Source organism: Oryx dammah, unplaced genomic scaffold (assembly GCF_014754425.2).
Source record: "Oryx dammah isolate SB20612 unplaced genomic scaffold, SCBI_Odam_1.1 HiC_scaffold_2, whole genome shotgun sequence".
Lineage (NCBI taxonomy): Eukaryota > Metazoa > Chordata > Mammalia > Artiodactyla > Bovidae > Oryx > Oryx dammah.
In genome coordinates this window covers 180,198,747-180,217,763 of record NW_024070186.1, presented here as the reverse complement: position 1 = coordinate 180,217,763, position 19,017 = coordinate 180,198,747, and positions in this window count along the sequence as shown.

Sequence of the window (19,017 nt, the reverse complement as noted above, 5' to 3'; positions counted from 1 at the left end):
ATAATTCTGTGCCTGTGACTTAGTAGAAAATTAATAAATCCTTATTGGATGTATTGATAGATGTACAGGACCCAAGAGATTGGGTGATTTTCCCAAATTCTCACAGATCATCTGTGATCTGTGATTCTGATCCCTTTCATAAGGTTCTTGTTTAGATTTTATTCATGCTTCAAAGCCTGGATTAAATATGTGTTTTTTTAACCCGGTAAAGCTTTTTCTGTTCCCCAAGGTCTAAAGTAGTTTTTCCCACACTGAGCTCCCAGAGTACCTTTCTCTGTATCTCTTTCACTACTTTGATTTTTGTGTTATATTTATTTATGGACCTTTCTTACATCACCTATGCCTATACAAAATAAAAATACTTCCTCTTTAGATGGAGCAGACTTTGATACCCTCTAGCATTTTTACAGGGCTTAAGACTGGAAAAGGAGAAGCAAGTTTGAATTGAGTCAGCCCATACAATTGCATTGCAACTTTCCCAAATGTATCTTGGAAATTCCAGCCATCTCATGAGCAACAGGACACATTTGAACTGTTGATCTAAAACAAGGGTTGGCAAGTTTTTTCTACAATAGACCGGATAGTAAATATTTTAAGTTTGCAGGCGTTAGAGTATCTGTCACAACCACTCAAGTCTTTTGTAATAGTGCAAATGAATGGGTGTGGCCACATTCCAATAAAACTTTATTTACAAAAACAGGCAGTGGCCCTTGGGCCATAGTTTGCCAACCCCTGTTCTAGATCATGGACTTCTTCACCAAGAAAATGGAAAATAGGCAGGATTCTTTCTTCTCCTGTGAGCATTCACTTGGCAGGCCAGTTGACCACTGTGGAAGGAGGCAAGGTTTCCCCTACAATCCACCAAGCACCACAGCTGCACGTGTGTAGCGGTCATCACCAACACACAGCAGAGTGGGTCGAAAGTTTGCCAGAGTTTATTGAGAATTTGGGGTTTCAATGGGGTTGAAAGTGGGGTTATTGAAAGTTTGTTGTTGCTGTTGTTTAATAACTCAGTCATGTCCAACTCTTTGTGATCCCATGGACTGTAACCCACCAGGATCCTCTGTCCATGGGATTTCCCTGGGCAAGAATACTGGAGTGGGTGCCATTTCCTTCTCCAGAGGATCTTCCCAACCCAAGGATTAAACTCATATCTCCTGCATCTTCTGCACTGGAACACAGATTCTTTACCACTGAGCCACCCAGGAAGCCCATTGAAAGTTTCGTGGTAGCATTTAGAAGAGAGTTTGCACTTCCAATCAGATGTTATCAAATTTTGTAGAAGAAGTGACCTATTTCTCAATAAATCAGTACGGAAACATCTCATAAAACAAACTTTAGAAAATTCAACAGCAAGCACTGCTCTATGGCATATTTTAAAGAGGTCCCATCTGTGATTTTTTCCCAAGCTAACACAGGTTCCAGCTAAGGCAGCTGTTTGCAGAATCTTATGACAGCTAACTCTGCAAACTGACCTACTTCTTCCAAATTCAGCTTTGGAAATTGCATGGTTTGAACAAGCCCTGTGTGTGACAAGTTTCTTTTTCAGAGACTGCAACCTGACTGCTATTTCATTATTGCCAACTTTGAAATTTCCCTTGGTGATGTCCCAGGTCTTATAGGAAATCTTAACGAATAGATAGGCAATCAATAAAAAAATGGTCACATGCTGAACATGAATGAGGGTTTTCTGGGTTCCCATCACATCCTTCCAGGCTATGTATCTTAGAACCAGATTCATTTCTAGTTCATTCAGTGTTATCCACAAATCCTAGTATTAAAAACTAGAGATATCACTTTGCCAACAAAGGTCTGTATAGTCAAAACTATGGTTTTTCCATAATGATGTATGGATATGAGAGTTGGACCATAAAGAAGGATGAGTGCCAAAGAATTGATGCTTTCAAACTGTGGTGCTGGATAAGACTCTTGAGAGTCCCTTGGACAGCAAGGAGATCAAACCAGTCAATCCTAAAGGAAATCAGTCCTGAGGAAGGACTGTTGCTGAAGCTGAAGCTCCAATACTTTGGCCACCCAATGTGAAGAACTGTCTCATTGGAAAAGACGCTGATGCTTGGAAAGATTAAAGCAAAAGGAGGAGGCAGCAGAGGATGAGATGGTTAGATAGCACCAGTGATTTTGAGTGAACTTCAGGAAATAGTGAAGGACAGGGAAGCCTGGTGTGCTACAGTCCATGGGGTTGCAAAGAGTCAGACATGACTTAGGGACTGAACAACAGCAAGGACATAGAAGCTGCTCAGTAAATATCAGTGCAGTGAGTACATGCACGTATGAGTGAGGATGAGAAGGAATAAGGAGGAGGGCAGATAAGAAAAGTGTGGGTAGGAGGCAAGAATGCTTACTTTAGTTTCTCAGGTACATCAGCTCTATTCAATCATTTAGTTATTCATTCATTGATAAATATTTATTGAGCACCTTCCTTCTGCCAAGTATTCACATGATCATTGGTTATCCTCCACCACAAAATTTGTTTGGCCAACACTGGAAATGGTTTCATAGAAGCCTTGTGTGAGAATTGATTTTCAAATGAAAGCTGTAAATTTGAATTTTGAAAATGACGCTTATTTGTATCCGTGACTGTGTCATTAATAAATATTAGATATTTTCATGTCATATTGCTGTTGTTGCAGATATATAGAAATATCACTGATGTTCTTCCTCACTTTAAAATGAGTTATTAGCGACATTCCTGGAGTTCCAGTGGCTAAGATTCTGAGTTCCCAATGTAGGGGGACTAGGTTTGGTCCCTGATCAGGAAACTAGGTCCCATATGCCACAAATAAGTGTCGGCATGCTGCAATCAAAGATTCCTCGTGAATGCAGTGAAGAGTGAAGATCTCATGTACTGCAACTAGACCCTGCACAGCCAAATAAGTAAATAAATATTTTCTAAATATAAAAAATAATAAAATGAGTTATTAGACCTACTACAGGGCTTCTCTGGCGGCTCAGCTGGTAAAGAATTCACCTGCAATGTGGGAGACCTGGGTTCGATACTAGTTCTTTTTTATTTAATATGTTAAATATGTTAAATATATGTGTTTAAAAAAAATATATGTGTTAAAAGCACATATATTACCATTTTACAGATTTGGGGTTCTCTTTGTACCTTGGTAACTGTATTTCAATATAATTAACTTCCTTTATGTATTTCATTTTATGTACTTAAAAGCACTATTTTGAGAAAGAGTCTACAGGTATTACCAAACTCCTAAAGGGGCCCATGGCATAGAAAATGGTTAGGAATCTCTGTCTTAGAATCATACATTTTCGCTTTAAGAATCTCAAAGCAAAGTACATGAAAAGATCTATTAATCTGCCTCAGATCTGCATGGAAAAGAGAGTGGTTAAAATTGTTATTCCTTTCAGTTGCCTTTCCAGTTTTACTAAGGTATAACTGACAGATAAAAATTGTTTATATTTAAAAAGTACTAGTTGACATTTTAAGATATATATATATGCATTGTGGATGGTATCACTGATTCAATGTACATGAACTTGGGCAAACTCCGGGAAATAGTGAGGGACAGGGAAGCCTGGCATGCTGCAGTCCGTCGGGTCAGGAAGAGTCTGACTTGGCAACAACATTGTGTATAACCACCACAATTATCCATCACCTTGCGTAGTTACCATTTTCTTCCTTTTTTTTCTTTAATGACAAGAACACTTAAGATTGGGAATTCCCTGGCAATTCACTGGTTAGGGCTTTCCCTGCAGGGGGCATGGGTTGGTCCCCTTATCAGTATGCCCCTTCCCCCAAAAAAACAAAAACACCTAAGATCTACTCCCTTAGCAAATTTTAAGTATCTAAGTATCTTAAAAGTTTGTTTTAATTTGAGGTGTAGATGATTTACAGTGTTGTGTTAGTTTCAGCAGTACTGCACAGTGATTCAGTTACACGTACATATATTCTTTTTCAGCTTCTTTTCCCTTATAGGTTCTAATATAGTGTTGTTAACTATAGTCATAGTGCTGTACAGTAAATGGGAAAATGCTGGTCAAGGGCATAGAGTTTCAGTTATGCAAGGTGAATAAGTTGTAGGGATCTATTAATTTACTAAGATTTGAATGCTTTCAAGTTTTTTGAAATCTCTGGTGGTCATCCCTTAGAACCAAAATGAAGAAACCACCAACAGCATGCAATGGTATTCTGGATTCAATTCTGAGCTGAATTAGGGAGAGAAGTATTTTTGTTGTTTATTTTTGCTCATTTGTAGCACATCTGTATAGTTTTATATTTTCAAAGCATTTTATTAATCACTTCTATGTGTTTGAACCGGAGGGTAGAGATCTCTGATGTCCTCTCTCTACCATGTTGCTTAGAAGTCTTCGATCCATTTTGATTCTGTTGCCAGAATGGAGTTTCTAAGAGGTGAATTTAATGGCTTCTCACTTCCAGCAGAATGAAGGAAGTGGCAAACAAAACCTGGCTTCATCCAGTCTTTTCACTTTGATGACTGACAATTCCCTTCCCTAACTGCATGCTTCAATCATATTACTTTATTTTCTCTCTTCTCATAATGTCTGATGAGTTAATATCATGAGTGAATACTCAATGCCCAGAAAAAAAGTTATCTCTTCTTTTTAGCTTTCTGTGATGCAAATTAATTACCCTTCATCTGTGTTTCCAAGCAGAACAATTAATATTCTATTAAAGCATTTACTATAGCCCACCAGGCTCCTCTGTCCTTGGAATTCTCCAGGCAAAAATACTGGAGTGGGTAGCCATTCCCTTCTCTAGGAGATATTCCCAACCCAGGGATTGAACCCGAGTCTCCCTCATCGCAGGCAAATTCTTTACTGTCTGAGCCAATAGGGAAGCCCAATTACATGATATCCTAGACGAAATGTCTTTCTTCTCCATGTAACTGTAAGCCCCTCTAAAATATGATGATTTATTATTTATCTTTGGAGTCCCATGACCTACTATACAATAGGTGTTCAAATGTATGTAATTTGTTGAATTACAGCATGTCAATTCATCACTCTCTCTGAAAGCATGTTTCAGGTGTATATTCCATTTCATTCCCTTGGGGCAGTTGATCAAAATCTATAGAGCAACAGAGAACTTGAAATAGAGTGAATTAACTTTGAGTTAATTCACACAGTCACATATTCTCAGCCTAGGAAGACATACGAACAGCTATGCAGTCCAATCATCCAGCCATCATACTAATATTCTCTGCAACTTCCTAACCTAACAATCACCTAGAATTTGACATCTTCTAGTTGGCCTGTCTTTATTCCATGCACACACGGTACCAGCTGGATCTCCATTCACTCTCTGGGACCTTCCAACCCTTCAAAGTTCAACAGTATTAAAAAGGGATTTAGAGTCCAGTGGTCTCAGATGCCTTCTAGCCTCCAGTCATTCCTTTTCCAAGCTAGCAGATGATGGATGAGTTCTATTCATTTTCGACTGTAATTTTAAGAAGGAGAATTGGCTTCACAGGTGACACTAGTGATAAAGAATCCACCTACCGATGCAGGAGATGCAAGAGACACAGGTTCCATCCCTGGGTCAGGAAGATCCCCTGGAGGAGAAAATAGCAACCCACTCCAGGATTCTTGCCTGGACAATTCCATGGACAGAGGAACCTGGTGGACAGCAGTCCATGAGGTTGCAAAGGGTTGGACGCAACTGAGCACAATACAACATTGTGCCCTTCCACACTGATCTCTTTTGTATTCTAGAAGAAGCTCCTTATCTCTCTTGTCCATGGATGGATTTCTCTCCTAGTTCTATTGCAAATGCGGATTTCAATCCTATTTTTACATTCCTTTGATGAAACCAATGAGAATTTGAGAAAAGAGGGCAAAGTGTAAGGGTTAAATGCTTGTTCCAGTAAAGAAACTAGGGCAGACACTTTCTCCTACCCTCATCCTCATTCTTCCTCAGAAGGGATAAATGCTAATCATGTGTGGTCAAAGTTAAAGGTGTGGACTGGGACATGTTTTCTAATGAGCAGAGGTCATACATGGTGAAGGTCATACCCCCCTCCTTTATGCTTCTGTGAGACCGGCAGCAAGTTTACTCTGGACATCTCTGACCTTCTCATCACCTGAGCATGTTTGGACATTTTCATCTTATTGATGGAACTTCAAGATGTGAGTTTGGGGCTTTACAGGAAAGAGGGAAACCCTGTAAGCAATACCCTTGACCATATATTGGAACCCCACTTATTGGAACTTATGAGCTGATTACAGGACATATGTCCTGATGATAAGAGTGAAATGGCATTTGATGTCCAATGGCCCCTGGATGGATTCCCAAGTAACTCAGTGGTAAAGAATCTGCCTGCTAATGCAGAAGACGCAGGAGACTCAGATGCGATCTCTGGGTCGGGAAGATCCCCTGGAGGAGGAAATGGCAACCCACTCCAATATTCTTGCCAGGAAAATCCCATGGACAGAAGAGTCTAATGGGCTATAGTCCATGAGTGGCAAATAGTCAGACATGACTGAGCTACTGAGCACGGATTTACAGCCCCTGGATACAATTCCATCCAGAAGAATCTATCAGATGGCCCGGGCACTTGACCTGAATATAGCTAGGACAGATACTACAGGCCTAAATAAATAAAGGATAGTTTCCACGTTGAGTAGTACCCATATGAAAAACTTAGAGAAGATGAAGCTTGAAAGGAGGATCCTTCAGTGCCAATGGCCCTCTGGATTCCAGTGGATGAGGAAGTCAAGGGAAAAAGTCACTAAGGCTTTCAGAAAGAGCAGAAAACATGAACTAGCTTCAGGGCTGGAGAGACCCTCATGGCAGAACCTTCACATGCTGGAATAATATTATTCTTTCCATAAAGAGAATTGGTTTTTGCCTCAAAATCATCTCTCTCTATCATGCTTGCTTTGGAAACCAAAAGAAGTGAGGGTGTAATGCCCAGCACAAAAAAAAACAGACATCTGCCACTCATGGTCACGCACCATCAATTCAGCCAAATAACTTCATTCTCCAAATGCATAATACCTCTTACATTTGGACAGCTGTCACCAAACAGACAGGGACTCAGAGCCCTTCCCAGACAAATCCTTCTTTAGCAGAGCCAGGTGGGGGAAGAGGTGGGCTCATTTGGAGAGCTGAGTTTCATCTCAGGGGATTTCACTTCAACTTTCAGAGGACACTGACCACGTGTGCTGCTCTATGTCTTTGTTTGTGTGGTTCCTGGGCATATAGAAGACAGTAAAGAACTGTGCTGGAAAGGAGACAGCTGTGATATAGTAGGAAAAAAGAGCTAGGTGCCAGAAATAAAATGAAGAGTGTAAACAGACCTGAGATGTACAACCTATTCTTGTATCATCCACAGACATGTAAAATGCAATCTCCAAATTGAAATAGACACATGCACTGGGTTCTCATTGTCCAAGTGCCAACGCAAAAAAAAAAAAAAAAAAATCTAAAGTAAAACCTTTGAGAAAATACAGGATTAAGTCTCTAATCTGAACTGCAACTATAAAAATTAGAGGTAAAAGCCAGAGACAGTTTAAAGAAATGGTGTTCCTCCAGCTACATTCACTGTTACATGGGCCCTTAATGTCATTGAATACCAGCTCTACACTAAGAAGCTGTGGAATCTGGCACAAGTAACACCATCTCTGCCTCTCGCTTTCCTTATGTGTTAAATGGGGATAATAAAACCAATGTGATAAACCTTAGATGAACCAATATTTCCAAATATAAGTCCAAAAGATTGAAACAAATAGTTTTGTTTATTCAAACCCATCCCAAGAGAGACTGGGGAATTACAAATTCTACTTCTTATCACTCGTTCCATCGTTCCATTGCAAGAATTTAGTACTACAGCATGTGAGAGGATTCTCTCTCTCCTGGGATGAGGACAAGGGTAAGAAAATTGCAAATTAAAGTGAAGCATCAAGTAATAAGAAGAATCCACTTCCCCAGAAACTGTATGAGGTCTTCTCAGTTGCCTAATCATTTTCCAAAGCCTGAGGCCACTGGAGGGAAAGAGTGGTGGTATGTGGCAGTGAGGAGGATGGATGTTGTTGAGGACTGGCCTCCCCAGCAAGTGGAAGCCTCAGCCCATCATCTGAAAAGGAAAAGTGTATCATGGGAAAACTCCAAGAACAACTAATGGTCTCCTCTGTGCCACTGACTTTTGTCTTCTCTCTCTTTGGACTACATATGAAGCCACTATTCCAATTCTGCTAACTTAAATCTACCCAGTCTTTTGTGATGGATACTCACTGAATTCTCTCCCAGTTGGAGGATTAGGAATTATTATACCCAATTTGCAGGTGAAGAAACTGAGATTCCAAGGAAAAATCACTGATCAATGCTATTAATACATGGTTAATAAACAGAGGAGTTGAGTGTCTCTGCAGTAGCCTAGTAGAGGTTTTGAGATTTCACGAGTCCGTTTCTCATCCTCATTGAAATAGACATTGTGGTTATTTATTGTATCTGCTCTCAAGGTGAACCTGAGCCTGCCACTCTTCAGTAACTTCTTCAAGCCCATTTCTCCTAATGAAAAGTAGCAGCAGGAGTTCAGGAACACAATTATGAATCTCCATTTACAGATGGAAATCAATGAAGCTTAGATATTCAAGGTTATTCAAGATTCAAGAGAGAATAGGAATGAAAATATCTAGCCAAAAATGTCAAATTGAGATTCATTCCTTTTGATAAAGCTCCAATTACTAGCTATAAGATGCTGGGTAAGTATCTTAACCTCTCTGAGCCCTCATTCCTAATCTGCACCACGGGAATAATACTACTAATCTTACACAGTGTTCGAATAAAAATAATAAACAGTAATTATTGTTGAGGCTTACCTTATGCCAGGCATTATCTAAGTGCTTCTTACATTCTCCATCTACTGCTAAATGCAAGATTCTACCTCAAGGAGGAAGGAATAAGTTTCAGTAGACTGACACTCCTACAGAAAACTGCTGTAAACTCAGGACAAAACACCCCCAAGACAACCACCAGAAAGCTCTAGAGCATAAACAAAGGCAAGAGATTTTGGAGGAGAGTCAAAACTTGGAAGGAACAATCATGATAAAGTGAGCTTCCCATTGAGGATGAGGGCTTTGCTCTGATAGCACTCCAATCATAATTTAGGGAATCTAAAACCATAGAAAACCCCATTTTCTGGTCTAAGGAACAAAGGGATGGAAACTGGAGCAACTATGACTGCTGAAGAGCAATGGAGGGAATCTCCAAAAGAAGAGAGAATCAAAGAAGAAGAACCTTAAATTCTGTATAGAGATTCTGCTCCAGGCTGATGCATGGACCGCATATGTATGGGCTACAAATAGCCCAGCTAAATATACATTATGAAAACTGAGATTGGAGTTGCTACCTACCTAACCAAATTAATGCAGGCTATATGCATTAATAATCTTTGGAGAAATATAACTGAAATCACAGCATTTACAATGTTCAGAATACAACTCTGAGCTATTCAACATATGCAGAATAAAGAAAATGAGACCCTTTCTTAAAAAAAAAAAAAAAGAACTCTAAAATGGTATAAATATGTTCCACGGGTAAAGGAAAGTATGCTCATAATGAATGAAAATATAGGATAACTCAAAAGAGAAACTGAAAATATGAAAAAGGATTGGTTGGAAATTGTAAAACTAAAACCATAGTATCTGAAATTAAAATTTATTGGATGGCATTAATAACAGAATGGAGATGACATAGGAAAGAGTTAGTAAAAGTAAACTTGAAGAGAGGTTGATAGAGATTATAAAAAATAAAGAAACAAAAAATACTAGAAAAAAATGTACAGAGATCCGCTGGGGGTAATCGAAAGATCTAATATATGGGTTTTTAGGGTTGGTGAAACAGTGTAGAAAGAGCAGAAAAAATAATTTAAAGAAATAGTGACTGAAAACTCACCAAATGTGGTGAAAGACATAAGTTTATAGAATCAAGAAGGTCAGCAAATAAAACAAATATGAAAACCCTGCCTAGGCAAGTCGTAATCAGACTGCTTAAAATCTATAACTACATCCTGGGAGCAATGTCTATCTAGAGCTCATCGTTCTGTAGGAGTATATGTCCTTTGAGACTCTTTTTGTTGTTTGATTTCTCAGTCATGTCCAACTCTTTGCGACTGCATGGACTCCCGCTTGTCTCCTCTCTGTCCATGGGATTTCCCAGGCAAGAACACTGAAGTGGGTTGCCATTTCCTCCACCAGGGGATCTTCCCAACCCAGGGACTGAACCCGTGTCTCCTGCATTGGCAGGTGGATTCTTTACCACTGAGCCACCTAGAAAGCACATCTGTTTAATCAGAGAAATAACTTGTCTCAAATATTAGCTCTACTTCTCATTATTCTTCATGACCGCCTTAGAGGTTATGATTTTTCCTGTTTTACAGATAGAGGAACTGAGGTACACACAGATGACATCCACTGTTTAGCATCACACATTAAATACATGGTGGGAGCAGAACTTGAACCTGACTCTAACTTCAAAACCCGCACAATTAGTCATCCTGATTGGTTCCATCATGTAGGAAGTTAACAGCTGTGAAAGTATCAAGATAGTGTCTTGTGTATGAAAGTGAAACTGTTAGTTGCTCAGTTGTGCCCAACTGTTTGAGACCCTATGAACTGTAGCCCACCAGGCTCCTCTGTCCCTGGAATTCTCCAGGCAAGGATACTGGAGTGGGTTCAGTTCAGTTTGTTCAGTTCAGTTGCTCAGTCGTGTCCGACTCTGCGACCCCATGAATTGCAGCACGCCAGGCCTCCCTGTCCATCACCAACTCCAGGAATTCACTCAGACCCACGTCCATCGAGTCAGTGATGCCATCTAGCCATCTCATCCTCTATCGTCCTCCTCTCCTCCTGCCCCCAATCCCTCCCAGCATAAGAGTCTTTTCCAGTGAGTCAGCTCTTCTCATGAGGTGGCCAAAGTACTGGAGTTTCAGCTTTAGCGTCATTCCTTCCAAAGAAATCCCAGGGCAGATCTCCTTCAGAATGGACTGGTTGGATCTCCTTGCAGTCCAAGGGACTCTCAAGAGTCTTCTCCAGCACCACAGTTCAAAAGCATCAATTCTTCGGCGCTCAGCCTTCTTCACAGTCCAACTCTCACATCCACACATGACCACAGGAAAAACCATAGCCTTGACTAGACAGACTTAGTCGGCAAAATAATGTCTCTGCTTTTCAATATGCTATCTAGGTTGGTCATAACTTTTCTTCCAAGGAGTAAGTGTGTCTTTTAATTTCATGGCTGCAGTCACCATCTGCAGTGATTTTGGAGCCCCTAAAAATAAAGTCTGACACTGTTTCCCCTGTTTCCCCATCTATTTCCCATGAAGTGATGGGACCAGATGCCATGATCTTCATTTCTGAATGTTGAGATTTAAGCCAACTTTTTCACTCTCCTCTTTCACTTTCATCAAGAGGCATTTTATATTTCCTCTTCACTTTCTGCCATAAGGGTGGTGTCATCTGCATATCTGAGGTTATTGCTATTTCTTCCAGCTTGTGTTTCTTCCAGTCCAGTGTTTCTCATGATGTACTCTGCATATAAGTTAAATAAGCAGGATGACAATATACAGCCTTGACGTACTCCTTTTCCTATTTGGAACCAATCTGTTGTTCCATATCCAGTTTTAACTGTTGCTTCCTGACCTGCATATAGGTTTCTCAAGAGGCAGGTCAGGTGGTCTGGTATTCCTGTCTCTTCCAGAATTTTCTACAGTTTATTGTGATCCGCACAGTCAATAGTTGAGTGGGTAGCCATTCCCTTCTCCAGGAGATCTTCCTGACCCAGGGATGGAACTTGGGTCTCCTGCACTGCAGGCAGGTTCTTTACCATCTGAGGCACCAGGGAAGACCAACAGGTGCCAACATGTTTTATTACAATCCTTCTTTTCTTCCTTCTGCTTCTTGGTGGCATTTGCTGCTAACATCCTCAATTAGTCAATATTTATTTATTCATAGTGTAACTATGAATAAGTACTGTATTAGTTTCCTGTGGCTGCTGTAATAAACTGGATGGCTTAACACAACAACAAAAAAAGTATTCTTTCATAGATCTGGAGGCCAGAAGTCAGAAATCAAGGTGTTGGTTGGGCCCCACTCTGATTTTTTCTTGCCTCTTTCAGTTTCTGGCACCTCCAGGCATTCTTGGATTGCAAATATATAACTTCAACCTCTGCTTTTATGTGTACACGGCCTTCTCCTCTGTGTCTATGTCTTCTCCGCTGTCTTTAGTACAGACACTTGTGTTAAGATTTAGGTTCCAGAATGGTCTTCTGCATTGCAGGTGGATTCTTTACCATCTGAGCCACCAGGGAAACCCCCTAGGCAAACATTAATCTTCTTTCTGGCTCATTTGTTTTGCCCTTCTGAACATTTCATATAGATGGAACCAAACAATGGAAGCATTTCTGAGCAGCCTGTTTCACTCAGCATCATGTTTTCAAGGTTTATCCATGTTGCAGAATGTATCAGCACTTGATTACTTTTTATTGCCAAGTAATATTCCATTGTATGAATAGACCAAATTTAATTCATCCATTCATCAGTTGATGGACATCTGGGTTGTTTTCACTTTTTGACTACTACAACAACACTGCTATGACCATCCACACAAAGTGTTTGTGTGGACACACGTTTTCATTTCTTTTGAGTATATATAAAGGAGTTGGATCTGCTGGGTCATAGCTGGCCCTGTGTTTAATTTGGAGGAACTGAGAATATGAAAGACATTCTCAGCAGTAATGTATGAAGGCTTTGGTTTCTCATATTTCACTTACACTTAACATCTATCTTTTTTATTATAGACAAGTAGGTGTGAAGTAGTATCTTAAAACAGTTTTAATTGCATTTGACTGAAGGCTAATGATGTTGAATAATTTTTCATGTGTTTATTGGTCCCTTGTATACTTTCTTTGGAAAAATATCTATTCAGATCATTGGCCTTTTCTTAGAAAAATTAAAATTGGCTGGTCATTTCCAGTGCATCACTTCCTTGGCAGCATAAAAGCTCTTCATTTGATCAAATCGAATTAATCTATTTTTTTCATTCTTCCCTTTGCTGACTTCAGGTCAGGTCACCTGACCTGGGTGATCCTCAGGTCACCCATAATGTTTTCCTCACAGCTTTTATGTTTCCATGCCCAGGTGGTTCAGTGGTCTGCCAATGCGGGAGACACAGGAGATGTGGGTTTGATCCCTGGGTTGGGTATATTCCCTAGAGGAGGAAATGGCAACCCACTCTATATTCTTGCCTAGGAAATCTCATGGACAGAGGAGTCTGGAAGGCTACAGTCCATGGGGTCATAAAGATGTGGACATGGCTGAACACACACACGTGCAGGATATTTATTTATTTGTAGTTATCCTTGGCTCTTTGCTCTCTCCCACTAGACTATTAGCCCTCTGATGGCAGAGGCTTATCTATTGTGCTCACACTTCCATGCTTCCTGCCTAAAACAGTCCTTTCCCAAAGTAGACATTTGATAAATATTCTGCATAAATAGACATAAGATTATTTGTACTGTCCCAGCAAAAAGCAAGATTGTGAGGGACAACACATTAGCCATGAGAAAAGTATAGGGTTAAATGGTAAGTTTGTTTCCCCCTCCACCAAAAAAGTCAGTTTTAGGAACAGTCCCTGCACCCTCTTCTATCCTCACCTAGAACCAAGGCACTGTGAATTCTGGGGAGACAAAGACTCTTGCTCAGAGACTGCCTGGGACAGGGGACTGGCTGCTTGCATGGAAATGAGTCTGAGCTGTGTTAGGCAACATCTGCTCATTGAAACCAGCCAAAGACATCAGCAGCCTCACACAGCTTTATTTTGAGGACTGACAGCCACTGCGCATCCCTGAAGGGCTCTCACTTGGATATGGTTGATAGCAAACCCTATAGTTGCTCAACTCTGCAAGCTAATGGATTATTGTTAGGCCATTAGCGTTGCTTACCTCCTGTACCACATTCCAGGCTCAATCCTCTCTCTGCACATCACCATCATCCGCAGGGTTTGTTTTCAGATGGTTTCCTTTCCTAGTTAACTCTGTAAAAAGAAGGCACTTGGCCCATTTCACTCGAAAAGAAGGCTCTTCAATGGCCCATTTTATCTTCTACACATCTCAGGTCTATAGTGTCCTCTTATTGTAACAATTTAAAGGAGACTCCTGGAATGGTTTTATGTCAGAGAATATTATTACAGATGTAATTTTAACGGGAAGAGTGATGTTAACAAAATGTCAGTCCCTGATACATCCAGGTGTGGTCAGAGGGGCCTTTCACTTCTAACCTCAGTTCAGTCCAGTCCTTTAACTGAAATGCACCAGGGAGTTCTTTGGTGGTCCACTAGAAACCTCAGCTTTTCAGTTGGTGGGGAAGGAAAACATAGACTAGACTGCGACTGGTAGATCTGAGAAATATCATGAAACTTGTATAGGTTGGCCTAGTCTATGATTAGTTTTCCTTTTTTCTTCTGCTTCATATTCCATTTTCAAGCCAGAGCTGGCACCTTCAATCTGATTGCTACCACCAAGCTCTAAATCCTATTCTCTTTAGGCCAGTAGTTCTCATTATGGAGACTACGCATTTGAAATTTCAAAAGCTCCCTTCAAGATTCCAGTGTACTAAAGTGCTAAAGTGAAGAGCTATGCTTAGCTTCAGATGATGGCAGGTGACGTTAAGAAGGAACGGTTTTCCAATAATACCACTGCCTACGGTTGCCTGACTTCAAACACTAGCTGATAGAGGGATCCGAATCAGTTTGTCACTCTCTTGCAGAGTGTCAGCCTGTCACTCTTGTAGAGTGTCAGGGTCAGCCTGAGTTAATGGTGGTGCTCCTATCTTCCATCATGCCATATCTTGGTTTACTTCTCCTTGCTACTCAGTTTCTGAGTACCAAAGTACCTAAGCTTTTGAACTGCGGTGTTGAAGACCCTTGAGAGTCCCTTGGACTGCAAGGAGATCCAACCAGTCCATCCTAAAGGAGATCAGTCCTGGGTGTTCATTGGAAGGACTGATGTTGAAGCTGAAACTCCAATACTTTGGCCACCTGATGCGAAGAGCTGACTCATTGGGAAAGGCCCTGATTCTGGGAAACATTGAAGGCAGGAGGAGAAGGGGACGACAGATGAGATGGCATCACTGACTCAATGGACATGAGTTTGAGTAAGCTCCGGGAGTGTGGTGATGGACAGGGAGGCCTGGTGTGCTATAGTCCATGGGGTCACGAAGAGTCGGACACGACTGAGTGACTGAACTGAACTGAACTGAACTGAAGTACATCTAAGGGATCTAGACAGGCTGGGGTTGAACTTGTGGCTAAAGCTGAGTCTATGCCATTAAGTAGGATCACTGACAGGACTGTGGCATGGCCACTCAAGCTAGAGTTCCAGTCTCTTGAACGAAATAAAAACTGGGTGGAGCCCTGTATGCCAGAAGTGCTGTTTTCAGGCCCTGTGGGTGCTGAAAGATCACCTGGGACTCTGAATCTGATACCTAGTGACTGACTACCAGCAACTTATGTCAAGGCAGTCTTCTGCAGTGGCTTATTGCATCAAGCTCTTCCAGAAGTTAATGTCAGCTCCATTCTGTTATTGATAAGTCCATTCCAGGTTGAAAGAAATGTACCAGCTATAAGAGAGATAAAAAGCAGAGCAAAGAATAAATCAGTTTCTTAGATTTCTTTTGATGTCATAGGATAATGGTAGAAAATTGGGACTGGTACTGATAAAACTGACTTGGCACAGACAGGAGGACTAGATAATGTAGATAGAGCCCAAGGCTCTATGACTTCCTTCCTCAGCAGTAATTCTTGGAGGCATCTGTAAAGGATGGGGAAGTGATCATTTAGGCCATGGTATCAAGTCCAGTCAGCTGGGGAATATTTAGGAGTCAAATGGATGTGGTTACAGAAGAGTAAATAGGGCTCCAGAGAGTTATGCTGAGTTTGAGCTTGAGGTGAGCCTAGGGACTTCCCTGGTGGTCCAGTGGTTAAGAATCCTGCTTGCAATGCAGGGTACACAGGTTTGATTCCTGGCAAGGGAACTAAGATCCCACATGTAGCAGAGCAACTAAGCCCATGAGCCACTACTACTGACCCTGGTGCTCTGGAGCCTGTGTGCTGCAACAAGAGAGTCCATGCACCTCAAGGAAAGATCTCTCATGATGGGACAAAGATACCACAGGCTGCAATAAGACCCAATAGTCAAATAAACAAATGCATAAATATTAAAAAAAATAAATTAATGAAGATGAGTCTAGAGCATTTAACAGTATTACTGGGAGGTCAATCAAGCCAGAAGCCCTGTTGCTTGAGCGGATTAAACATTGAGTGAAATTCCATATTCCAGAAGTTCTGCCTTCAATACTCTGTGGGCAACTAGGGATCTCCTGGAACTCTCAGTCCAGTGAGGGGTGTCTGATTGCTAGCAAAAGAGCCTGGGAAGGAACAAGGATGAGGGAGGCAGTCAGAGGCCCAGTTATTGTGTTGGCTCTATTTTCTGAGAATATGAATTCATTCTGCTTCCTAACAGTCTGGGGGTGGAGACTATTAATAAACTCTGTGCCCCAGAGGAAGTCTCCCCGGTACTGGGGCACGTTCATCCAGTAGGTGGGAGGTCTTTGAGACCCCAAATTTGGAATTTGGGGAAAGGTAGAGGTGGGACCTACCAAAGATGGGGAGCCAGGGACGGCCAGCTCTTTCTCAGTGTGTATGGGGTTACCCTTCTGGTCTTTCTCACCCCTTCCTTCCAAGCTCTTTTCTGTATTCAAATTCCAGCTAACAGCCAGACTCCACAGGGATGAGAGCTCTCTTTAAAGGCAAAAGTAAAGACCTCATTAAATCAGGGAATGCAGAGAATAGAATGAATAGGAATGAAGCACTTTCAGCTACCCCTCAGGAGGCCCCAGTAGAATAGCACTTCTCAGTGGAAAGCGTTAGCACCAAGCTAATTCCTTAATGGACTGCATCTCTACAGTGCCCCCAGAGGCCCAGCGGCACTGATGGGGGATGGAGGAATATAGACCCACCCCTCCCCCGCCCCAACTCATTGGAAAAGACCCTGATGCTGGGAAAGATTAAAGGCAAAAAGGGAAGGGGCGGAGGTTGAGATGGTTAGATGGCATCACCGATGTAATGGACATGAATCTGAGCAAACTACAGGAGATAGTGAAGGACAGGATCCTGGCAGGCTGCAGTCCATGGGGTCACAAAGGGTCGGATGAGACAACAGCAACCTCCCTCACCCCCACACTCAGCCTCAGATGCAGCGTCCCAGGACTGTAGGTAAGGCCAGGCAGGGAAAGACCTGGAGAATTTCACTTCCAACCACTCACATGCTCTCCCAGAGAGCTGTGTGGAATCCTTCTAGCAGGCCGGGCTTTTTGAGATAATAGATTAGAAAAAGGAGAAGTGAGGAATGGTAAAAAGAAAAACAAAAAGGTAAATAATTTCAGTTGTCCTGATGACCTGGGAATCCTAGATAAAGAAAAATCTCTGCTTGGGCCAAAAGTGCTCTTCATTAAAGAGAATGAGCTCTTTCATGTAACCTGCTGGTACTGAAATCTGGAGCCCCATAAAACCCAGGACATCAATAAAGACAGCATGATGGAGTGGGAAGCAATGGGATTCAGAGTCATGGAACCTCAGTTTGAATCCTGACTTCATCGCTAAATTGCTGTGGGATATTGTTCAGCCTCCTTAGGGGTTAATAATTTTGCTATTTGTAAGCTGGGGATAATAAATACCTATCTCATGAAATGAAATAATATCTATAAACATGATCAACTCTTTGCTCCAGTGAAAGGCGGACATCATCACAAGTCTGTGGCATTTTAGGTAGTGCAGGAGACCTTCCTGATAATGACATTAATACCAGATGTTGAGACTTCTTTGGTGGTCCAGTGGTTAAGAATCTGCCTTCCAAAGCAGGGGATGCTGGTTGGATCCCTAGTCCAGGAACTAAGATCCCACATGACAGGGGCAGATAAGCCCATGTGCCCCAACCACTGAGTCCACACACTCTAGAGCCAAAATGCCCATGATTCAAAACTAAACAAGCCTGGTGCCACAAGTAGAGAAGTCCCCATGTGCTGCAACTAGAGAAAGCTGGCATGCCTCAACGAAGACCCAGAGCAGCCAAAATAATAATAATAATAATAATAATAATAATAGACAAGACAATAGGCCAAAATGGAGTCACTTGTACTAAGCCCCATATCGACAAACCTAGACTCAGCTGACGTTTTGGCTCTCCCAGAAGTGGAATCTTAAACCCGCCACTCAGGAATCACATGATGAGAATTAGCTACGTCATCTCCTGATAAACCCCTGCCATTCCAAGTAGGAAAGTAACCTTGCAATAACCAATTGCCTCTTTGTCTTATCCAACTTCCTTGCTCATTTCGCCTACAAAATCCCTTGCCTTGTACAGCTCTTTGGAGCTTCTTTCCATCTGCTAGATTGGATGCTGTCCAATTTGTGAATCGTTGAATAAAGCCAGTAAGATCTTTAAAATTTACTCAGATTAAATTTTGTTAACATAAATAAAATTTTTAATCATTTACTATATGCTGGGCCCTGTGCTCTAAATCTGCATGCATCAACATATTTATTCCTCTTAATGATGTTATGGGTCAAGTACTCTTTTTTATGCCCATTTTACATGCTAGAAAACAAAGGTTCAGAATATATAAGCAATTTACCCAAGACCACATACTTAGTGAGGAGTAGAATTGGGACTTGAATTTATCATATGCCGAGTACCTCTGTGCCACATTGCCACCCAGATAAACAGAGAAGCAAGACGCCCCAAGATTTGCCAGGCCCACTTGGGGAATAGAAAAACACCACAACTGCGCAAGGGGTACATGGTGTTTAGGACTGGAATTACCCGCAATAGTCTCAGTGTCCATGAGAGCAGCTCACCTACTTAGTGTCTGGCATATGTGCTAAGTGATATTTTTGTTTTGTTGTATTTATATTAAATCTGTGACAGGCATGTAAGGTGGCACCCAGGGATCCCCATTACC